This window comes from Aegilops tauschii, chromosome 3, assembly GCF_002575655.3.
Source record: "Aegilops tauschii subsp. strangulata cultivar AL8/78 chromosome 3, Aet v6.0, whole genome shotgun sequence".
NCBI classification, from domain to species: Eukaryota; Viridiplantae; Streptophyta; class Magnoliopsida; order Poales; family Poaceae; genus Aegilops; species Aegilops tauschii.
Genome location: NC_053037.3, coordinates 218,079,362 through 218,090,146, shown reverse-complemented (window position 1 = coordinate 218,090,146; position 10,785 = coordinate 218,079,362). Strand labels below are relative to the sequence as shown.

At 46.7% G+C, this 10,785-nt stretch overlaps 1 long non-coding RNA gene across 1 annotated transcript; it reads right to left on the bottom strand.

Moving 5' to 3' along the window:
* Positions 1 to 7,043: 7,043 nt before the first annotated feature.
* On the bottom strand, positions 7,044 to 9,843 carry LOC109776490 (uncharacterized). The gene is made up of 3 exons (XR_002236094.4): positions 8,972 to 9,843; positions 8,248 to 8,878; positions 7,044 to 7,470 (listed from the first exon to the last, which is right to left on the bottom strand). It is a non-coding gene; the product is annotated as an uncharacterized lncRNA (long non-coding RNA).
* Between the last annotated feature and the right edge of the window lie 942 nt (positions 9,844 to 10,785).

The window sequence follows — 10,785 nt, the reverse complement described above, 5'->3', positions numbered from 1 at the left end:
ATATCGGTCAGGGGACGACCTGGTGATACTTCCGTGAAGATATCCGGAAAATCACGAACCACCGATATGTCTCTAAGCTCGAGAACAATCTTGCTTTTCAAGGCAAGACGACATGATCAGAAGAGTAAGGGATTCAATCCTAACTCAAAGATAGAAGAGTGCACCAGAAATAAGGACAAGATAGCACGATCAATCCTAGAGTAGTGATTCGATAACCAACATGCTAAGAATGATATTAATGTCCATTAACTACCAAGCAACACGGTTGCTAGGAGTATTGATTTCACACATCATGGTTCACTTGTCGGTATTCCGGTTACAATAACACGGAGACCGAGGAATGAACGATGATGGCGAGAAGTATCATTGTATCAAGAATTCATAGGAGGTTGTGCAATTCCTATGATATTCCTGACATAAAGAGGACAATACTTCAGGGTAGAACAGAATCAAAAGCTGGATTGGCATTTTGATCTACGCAATACAACTGCTTTGACCCAATCCTAGATATGGATGAGGTACTGGAGTTTGTTTCTCCTAGTCATTCTGAAATAGAACGGCTCGACGGACCACAAGAATAATAAGCATCGATAACACGAATGCACAACTACTCCTGACTATCAATTGATAGACGAGGGTCAGAATACAACTAAAGAGGGACAACTCAAAGGAAAATATAACTTTCTGAGTTGTGGATGCATAGATTAGTATGTCGAATCAAGTTCAACAGGTTTCTTCCGGATAACCCATGCAGAGAAGGTAGAACTAATAGAGTCACAGCATAGAATCGAGAACTCGTCAAGAGCACTCTGGTTGTGATCTTTTGGTTCAAAAGAACTTCTGCCATAAGCAGTTCGTGGTATTTGGAAGAAGGAAATACCACGGACCTCGAGGACTATCGCAAAGGTTACTAATATCCTAAAGGTACGAGCAACACTATCAATACGAGGTAAGTAGAGTGAATCTTGGGTCAAGAACCCAAGAGTAGAATACCTACTACTAGATGGCATCACGAGATGCTTTCGAGAATGGTGGCCAGAATCATCACACCTGGAACACAAAACATGGCTAGATTACTGGGTGACTCCCTAAAACACCTAGGGTCATAATAATAGCTCCAACATATATGTCGAGGCAACAGAGTACCTCAACTCACCGATTAGTGTGATTAATCTGGCCCAAATGGACATCAGGAACATGGAGGAATGATTGCAAGTGCATCAGACTATCTAGAAACCTGGGATGACTCAGACAACATAACGGTTGTAAATGCTCAGAAAAAGATTTGAGACATTCACAAGGATTTGCACAGTCACTTAACAACATCATATCAAGGTTCGGGTTCAACTGACAACATACTAAAAGTAGTAGAAACTGAATTGAGGCCTGGAACCAACAATCCTATAAGTCTCTATCATAGTAACTCGTCATCCTAATAGATAGATGAGAAGGCCTAGTTCTTAATCCCCGTAGAAAAGAAGAGGTTGACTCAGATCAGAAGGGCATAAGGTAAAGGAGTAAAAAGAGCCTTACGTTCCCTTCCCCAATCAATTTCCTTACATAACTAAAGCATTTCTAGACACAACCTCGACCAGTTTGGCTTGGTAATCCTACAGGTAGTCAGGCTCTGATACGAAAGCTGTCAGGACCCCGATTCTAAGTCACGCCGATCTAGCCTGTAACACCTCATATCACTTTGCGGCCTCACGCACGGTATCCCCACGGGTGTCGCCTTACCATGGCCCGGGACCGTTTGCGCCTTTTGGCTCACGTATATGATAGTGTCGCTAGCATCCATATGACAGAGAACCCGGGCCGACATGACTAGTCGTGAACCCAAAGTGGCACTAACTTACGGGGACAGGCATACATGAATCAACATCCAGCATGTCGGTCAGCAGCGTGTGAAGGGCTGTAGCAACTGGGCTAACATGACTCCGGGAACCCGGGCTGTAGCAGGCTAGGCAGGACTCCAGATGTCACCGCGTGACAATTCCCCGAAGGGACAGACACAGGAACGAAGTGAATCACATGCCGGCCAGTCAAGTGTTCCGGAGCAGTAGTGCTGGGCTAGCAGGACTCCGGTGAACCGGGCTATAGCGGACTACTATGGCTCATGGAAGCACAAGACTACATTTCCCCATAAGAGAGGCTACCAAGGATAAACAAACTAGGCCGTCTGATCCCACACATACCAAGCATTTCAATCATACACACAATATGCTCGATATGTGTAAATACAACATGGCATCACAACATAACTCTACGACTCAAGTATTTATTCATTAGGCTCCGAGAAGCCGGGTATTACAATCATGGTCTCATGACCCAACATACAGAGCATACAAGCATCGAGCGGAAGCATAATCATGTCTGAGTATAGACAACTACAAATGAAAAAGGCTGAGAGGCCTGACTATCTACAAGACCCTCCCAAGGGTACAAGACCGTAGCTGAGGTAACAAGCTAAACGTCGAAGTCCACGTGGAACTACTAGCGAGACCGACGTCTCTCTACAAAACATAAAATAGGCAAACGTGAGTACAAATGTACCCAGCAAGACTTACATCAGAACTAACTACATATGCATCGGGATCAACAAAGGGGTGGTGGAGTTTGACTGCAGCAAGCCAGCTTTGACTCCGTGGCTATCCTGAACTACGACTGCAAATAACTCTTTTGAGGTGGCGCACAAGAGTCCACATATTCACCATATCAATACACCACTATGGATCCGCTCCCGTCTCCCTACGAGAAGGCCATCCATAGCACTCACGCTTATCTTGCGAGTTTTAGAGTATCCACTTTCACTTGTCTATGAACTGTACAGGCAACCCAGAAGTCCTTTACTGCGGACACGGCTATTTGAATATATCATTTATAACCCTGCAGGGGTGTACTTCTTCACACATGTTTCCACCACTTAGCGTCTGCACACGACATGTGCTCGGCAGACTTCAAGCGAAAGCCGACGTGGGTGTAGACCACGACCTAACTAACCACACAAGTCTCTAGTCCAGGTTTATCGCCTATTCGGGTTCCACCCGCGAGGAGATCCGGCCGGGGTTTCGCTCACAGCCCCAAACGATCTGTGCAGGGTTCCCGAGACACCAAACGGGCGCCCGGTACACCGTTCCACGTGCCTACCGTATCACAGCCCACCCCACGGGTCAGCGCTGCGCACGGCCTCCAGCATACTACAAACACCAGAAACTACTTGCAACTCCTGGACAGAGGACAAGGGCGGTTAATAAATCGAGCGGGGTCATATTTCAGGGCCCAACGTGTGGTAGTAGCTGTTCATGGATCACAAACACAGAACTCAGTTCCTGAGGACGGTTTCAATGAGACAACCCACCATGTACTCCTTCATGGCCTCTCACCGCTACCTTTACCAAATCGTGTTCACACACTTAGCTCACACACAGTAGGACATGTTCACAACTTTCCAATTCATCCCCGATGAATCAGACCTGACACAACTCTAAGCAATAGCAGGCATTGACAAACAAGCATGAATGAGTAGGCACATCAGGGCTCAAACAACTCCTACTCATGCTAGTGGGTTTCATCTATTTACGGTGGCAATGATAGGTCATGTAGAGGAAAGGGGTTCAACTACCGCAGCAAGTAACAGATGAATCGTTGTTGTCCTAATGCAGTAAAAGAGAGCAGGAGCGAGCGAGTGGGATTGTATCGGAATGAACGTGGGGATTTTGCTTGCCTAATGGAGTGGTAGTAGGATACTGCCCTTCAGTCGGATATTCGTGGGTATCCTTGGAGGCAGAACCTACCACGAAAGACACATCGGAACACAATCATCACATGGCAATATGCAACAAGATGATGCATGCTATGACATGGCAATATGGGTGTGTTTTAAGCTAATGCAGCTAAGAACAGAAGGGTTTGAGTTGATTTGAACCAAAGGTTCAAATTCAAATTCAAACCAAGAACTTATAAAGTGCATTATCATGTTTTGATCTAAACAGCAAGGTTAAGTTGCTTAAACATGCATGAAACCAGGACAGATGGATAGATTGGATTTTTCTGATCATTTTTCATATATAATTTATTTCATTCTGAGTTATAGATTATTTTCTATGATTTTTAGAAGTTAGCACTATTTTTTGAAATTTCCTGAATAAGAATAAATCCAGAAAAGCCTATTACTGCGTCAGCATTGCGTCATGCTGACCTCAGCAGGTCAACTGACCCAGTCCAGGTCAAACCTGACAAGTGGGGCCCGCTGGTCAGTGACTCAGTTAATTAACTGAGTTAATTAGCGCTAAGCTAACACTAACTAAAATGTCAGCAGGGCTGGGCCCACATGTAAGCGAGTCAGTGGGTTAACTAAGTTAATTAACACTAATTAAACCTAACACTAATTAAACGGGGGCCTGGGCCCACACGTCAGGACCCAGGGGAGGTCAAACCCACCGGCGACTCGACGCCGGCGAGGCCAGACGCGGTGGAGGGCGTCGGAATCGAGCCACAGGGCACCAATTCGGGCGCGGCTTGTTGCGTTCGAACGAGCGGAGTGGCGCGCGTCGAACAGTGGCGGTGGGAGGTGCTGGGGTGGCTGGAGCTGACGGCGGCGAGCTCTTTTGCGGTCGCCGGAGTTCGGGCATCGACGGAACCGACGATGCAGGGCATGGCAGGAGCCGCGGATGGGCGCGTTAGGCTCGTGGGGGTGTAGTGAGTTCAGTGGTGAGCTTGGACGCGTGCTTGCAGGGCCGTAGCCGCGGTGGCGACATGGCCGGCGGCGAGGAGCTATCGGCTCCGATGGCCACGGTGGTTAGAAGGCGCGGACGAGCACGGGGAGAGAGGGGAAAGGGGCAGGGGCTCACAGCGATTCCAGTAGAGGCAACGGCGAGGCCGGGGACGGGCTGGAGCTCGCGAATCCCCGGTGAGGTCGCTGACGGCCAGAGGTTGAAGACGAGGTCGGGGACGACGCTGCAGGGCTTCCGGCGGGGCGTGGCTCGGTGGGGAGGAAGAAGGGGCCGAGGCGAAGCTTCTGAGAATCGGCGAGGCGAGGCAGTGACTGTGGCCACGACAACAGCGAGCGGCGGCGATGATGGCTCTCGGGTGCGTGCGAGAGAAGAGCCAGAGGAGGGAGAGAAGCTTGGGGAGAGAGTGAGAGAGGTTCAGGGGGTGCGTGGCGTCGCGAGGGAGGTCCAGGGCGATGGGGGGCCAGCCAGGCAGGGTGGAGGTGGCCGCACAGCGGTGCGCGCGCGTCGGGCACGCGCCCGTCCTCCTGGCAAGGAGGAAGACGACAGGAGGAGGCCAGTGGGCTGGGCCAGTTGGCTGGGCTGCTAGTTGGGTCGGCCAGGTGGCTGCGCAGGTGAGGCCAGGTAAATCTCTCTCTCTCTTTTAATTTCTGTTTTCTATTTCTTCTGTAACTTTAGGGCTTTAATTAAAATACTAAAACTAACTCAAAAATCATGAAACTGCTCAAAGCCACTGTTTGGAATATATCCAACAGTAAACATTTCAGTTTATGATTATTTGGACATTTAAAATATTTTATAGCATTTAAATGTCCAAATGCAAATAACATATGATTTAATCCAGTGACCTTATGATGTCCTAAAAAAGTGTGCACCATTTTTGTCAGAGGTTCTAAACCAAGGCAAAGATGATGAACATTTTAGAAGGGCATTTCAGGTTAATTGAAAAAGACTTTAGTAAACCCTAGTTGGATTAAGGGGGTGCTGGGGAGTTCTGTCATCCCCATTTCAAGTTTCTGGAATTTAAAACATGATGCAGTCACTCTAATGCATGCACTGACTAGGGTTGTGAAAATACGACGTTGGAAAACTATGAAAAATGTGCAAATTTTTCGTATTGAATTGTTTTTCTAATTCCTTACGGTTTAAAAACGAATTCAAATACTGTTAAATTTGATTTCGAACGCGATTTTTTTATAAGTTTGTCGAAATGATGCAAATAATATACCATTGGAAAGCTATCGAAAATGCGAAACTTAGTAGTGTTGAACGTTTTCTCAAATTCGCAATCGTTGATGAGTAATTTTGAATACGGTGAGACACGTCGTGTTGTTTTTTGTCAGAAAAAACAGAGTACTTGTACTGATCTATGTGTGCGTTTGTACTGATGTATTCTCCCGAGAGTAATTTTGAAAGATTTCAGAAAAAGAGTACTTGAACTGGTTTCCGTATGGTTTTGTACTGAGCGTGTTTTAACATACTAGACTTTAGTCTGATTTTTTCGGTATGATTTTCCTCGTAATTTTCCAACAGTTTACAATATTATCGTGCCTGAATTTGCATGTTTATATCGTTGAACTGAATGACATTTTCTTTTCAAAAACAAAATGTTTTCTATGTTTTTTAACTCAACATTTTTTTCAACGGTTTGATAATGTGGACTTATAGAAGTCAATCCTTTTTGGGTTTTACTTTTAATTTTGCTTTCTCTGTCCGAACTGATGATGTCGTTAGCTCCGGACTTGAATGGCTAGTTGAATTGATTGGATTTAAAATAATAAAATGCTATTTTTCTTTTCTTTTCTGTGTTCTTGAAACTTGAATTTTTTTACAACAAAATTCTGGACTTGTCTCTTTTTGCAATTTGAACTTTTTCTTGTTGATATTTTTTTTTATGTTTCATAATGTTCTCTTTTATTCCGGACCTCTCTTTTTCATGCTTCTGAGCTTTTTGCTTTCTTAAGTTTGAACTTTCTGGATTCCTTGTACCCAAACCTCCTCAATTCTTCTGTAATGTGTCTCATTTATTTCTTTTCTAATTTTTCTAGAACGGTTTTCATAACCATGAAATTATTTTATCTGTGAACTTATGGATTTTTTTGCCATGAACGTACCAACATTTATTCTGCCAAATACACGCACTTTTCTGCCAACATTTTTAAAACGCTTTAGCTCACGTAGGCATAACATCAAACAGGCAAGGGCGGAAAATTAAAACTGGAAGAAATCAGTTTTTAGCTATTTACTGTATAAGTATATCATCCAACGTGTACTCGGTGTGAACTTGCATAACATGACACAAAGCAATAGTAACATCGTACCATTAGCAATATATAGCAACTCAATACAGTAGCAGAACACACAATATATCTTTTTTTACATATAATGCCATGATTTATTATACATAATTGTTGGCAAGTACATGTCATTAGAGTAGGTGGCAAAGTAGTAGCGCCACAAAGGAAGGCCACCATCAACAGTGCGTACTACTGCGACACCTAAACTATGTGTTGGCCACGCTTGCTTTACACAGTACTACAAGATTTTTATAGAAAAAATGTACTACAAGATTTGTGAACATGAGGTCGTAGAGAAGTTGTACTGAGAGTGTGGATTAGAGCGGCCAGACGAGGATGCAGCAACACACACACACACACCACTAGATAAGTTCTTCTCTCTCCATAACACATGTATACATACACACATCTCCATCTACAAGGAATGATAGATGAGGTACTTCCTGTATAAAGAAATATAAGATCATTTAGTTCACTAAAGTAGCAATCTAAATGCTCTTATATTTCTTTACGGAGGGAGTAATTGATAAGAAAAAAAGGTATGCTAGAACGTAAACCTGGAAAGGGAAAAACAAGAACAAGAGATAAATCTTGAAGGCAAGCGCTCCATGATGGCGTATACTTAAGTTATTGTATTTATTTTTTTGAACTGATGTTTTTTTGACATTGAACTGATGTATTCTTTTGTAGTTGAACTAGTTTTTCTGTCAATGAAGGGAAAAATGACATAAGCAAGCAGAACCATGCTTTTTAAACCTCCATTAGTGCTTTTTTTGGGAGGAACTGAATCCAACAAAACATGTGCAGAACATTTTTCAAAAGCATCTAAGTGCCACAAACCAAAGAAACAATGTAGAGCTACGAAAATCCCATCTTATACCTGCGAACCACCATGAGATACAAAACCAGCGGCAATCAAAACCACTGATCTTCATTTGTTTTTGTTGGACACGCACTGATCTTCATTTGTTTTTGTTTATTATGAACTGATGTACTGAACTGTATAGGTTGATGCATATATAAAATGCATATGAGTGTGTTTTGATGATACAATACATGTTGAACTGCTAGACTAGATCAAATTTGGAAAATTTCACAACAAGAAAAAGTGATTTTTTGTAACTTTTTTCTACACAAAGTATGTTCGCCGGCAACATTTGCATCACAAAGAAATTGTAGTAGTAAACATGAACACGGACAGTGAGAGAGAGAGAGCTCACGAGGGAGAAGATTACAATCCTTGCATCACCGAGTGAAAGCACCTTGGTGGAAGAAAGTTGAAGCCAACAACCATGTGCTGCTGCTCGTGACGAACTCGACCTCCCTGATGCCATGGGGTTGGGCTGAACACATCTCGACTGTGCATGCAGAGACTACAATATACACACCCATTGCTCAGATTGCAATACATAGTTACATATTACATTTAGGTGATATCTCTGTACTTACAAAGTTATTGAAGGTGAACTATAGCAAATGTTTATAGTCCAAGTGTCCATATAAAGATTATCTCTGTACTTACAAAGTTATCCATAAATTCTCTAGTGGACCTATCATTATTGTCAAAAATAATCAACATGAATGATCTCCACCAGTCACCAATTTACTCAAACCATCCACACTCATATGAGCTTTCCATTCAAGTTTTCCTGTCCTATCTTCTTCTAAACAAATTGAGAATTTGAACCACATTTTTTTGGAAGCTATACTGAAATGCTAGCACATATACTACTTTACAGTAAGTAGCTTTCGAACAAAACATAATTGAAAGTTGCAAGAATTTGAATAGGAGGCAGTCCAACTCAGCTGCATGCATAAGGTCACTTAGAGCATCAGAACAAGTACAGTCAGCTGCAAGCATAAGGTCAACCAGAGCATCAGAATAAGTACAGTCAGCTTCAAACAAATTTGAGAGATTGAGGGAGTACAGGGGGGATGACGAACCTGGAACAGGAGCTAACAGCCGAACCGAATATAGGGGCGGAGCACGGGGGTGGCCTGCACGTGATTCATTGAGCGACCGGAGGCGGAGCTAGAAGTTGGACGGCAAAACCATGGAAAAGCTCGATTCCGTCAAGCACGGACAGGTGAGCGAAGCCAAGAGCGGACGGTCGGTGACGGGACTCGAGCTCAGAGGGCTGCGCGAGGCACGTCATGCTGTAGCAGGTAGGAGACAGTGGTCGCGGCGCCTCCCTCGGAGATGGTCGACGCGCGAGATTCAGGCCACGTGCTGGGCCTCGAGTGCCTCGCGCCGGGCTAGGCCGCTACTCTTCACCGGCAGGAGGCTAGGTGCGGGGAGAGGGCGCGAGCGTCACCGAGACTGATAGGAGGAAGCGGGGGCATGGCTCAGGTAGGTGGCGTGTTTGGGCGCCGGGGACGGCAGGATCGAAGGCGCGCTGGGGATTAGGGAAGGAGGTGGCTGAAATCGCGGCAGCGGCGGGGGGAGGTGACCGGAGGCGCGTTGGTCGGGGGAGAGGTGAGTAGAGGCACGGCCGCAGGGGGGAGGTGGCCGGAGGCGTGGCCGCCGGGGCAAGGTGGCCGGAGGCGCGGCCGCCGGGGGCAAGGTGACCGGAGGCATGGCTGCAGGGGGGAGGTGGCCGGAGGCGTGGCCGCCGGGTCAAGGTGGCCGGAGGCATGGCCGCCGGGGCAAGGTGGCCGGAGGCGCGGCCGGCGGGGGAAGGTGGTAGTTGGCGGCGCGGCCGGCGGGGGAAGGTGGCCACGATGGTACCCGGGGTCAGGGTGGGTTGACCCGATCCAGATCTAGGGCCTCTTTGATTCGAAGGATTGCAAAAACACAGGAATAGGAAAATCGTAGGATTGACCGTAAAATTCCTAAGAATTCTAATCCTTTAAAATTCCTACGTAAATCCTTTGAATCAAAGAGGCCTTTAGTGGGGGTGGCCTGGGTTCGGGAAAAACACAGCCTGTCCTATATAGGGCGCGACGGTAACAGAATATTAGTCTAGCCCTATATATATAGGGTGGGTCTATTATGATAAGACCCCTTAAGAGTCTTATTCTGCTAACACCCACCTTATTCTGCACATCCACCACGAGATCGCCACCGCCCCTCCACTCCCGACCTTCCGCGGCAGCGGCCTGGGAGCCCCGCCGCCCCTCTCCTCCCGGCTTTCTTCCGCGGCAGCGGCCTGGGAGCGCCGCAGCCCCTCTACTCTCGGCCTTCTTCCGCGGAACTGGCCTGGGAGCGATGCCGCCCCTCCCCTCTTTCTCCCACGGCAGTGGCCTGGGAGCGCCACCTCCCCTTCCCTCCCGGCCTTGTTCCATGGTGGCGGCCGGCAGCGACGCCGCCCCTCTGCTCCCGGCGTTCTTCCGCGGCAGCGGCCAAGCAGCGACGCCGCTCGTCGCCTCTCGGCCTTCTTCCGCGGCAGCAACCGAGCAACACCTCCCCCGCTAGCATATCGGCCTTCTTCCACGGCAGCAGCTCGGTAGCGCCGCCGCCGAACTCCTTTGGGCCTTTAGTTACCTGTACTTCATCAGATGTGGATTGGTGCTGCCTCGACATCAAACCAATTCGAGCAAGGAGGGCTGTGCGCAAGGTTCCTTCATCCACGCCATCTTCTTGGATTAAGTCTGCAACGACCTTCAGAGCAAATCCTCCGTCTCCGCTCACCTTGAGCAACGTCCAGACAGCTCATGAACTACTGAAGGCCAAGTGGACTGCACAGGTGAATGCAAAAGTGATGCAGACGAACGAGAAGGGAACTTGCTCCTGCAAACGCAAGAAATCACTACAACAC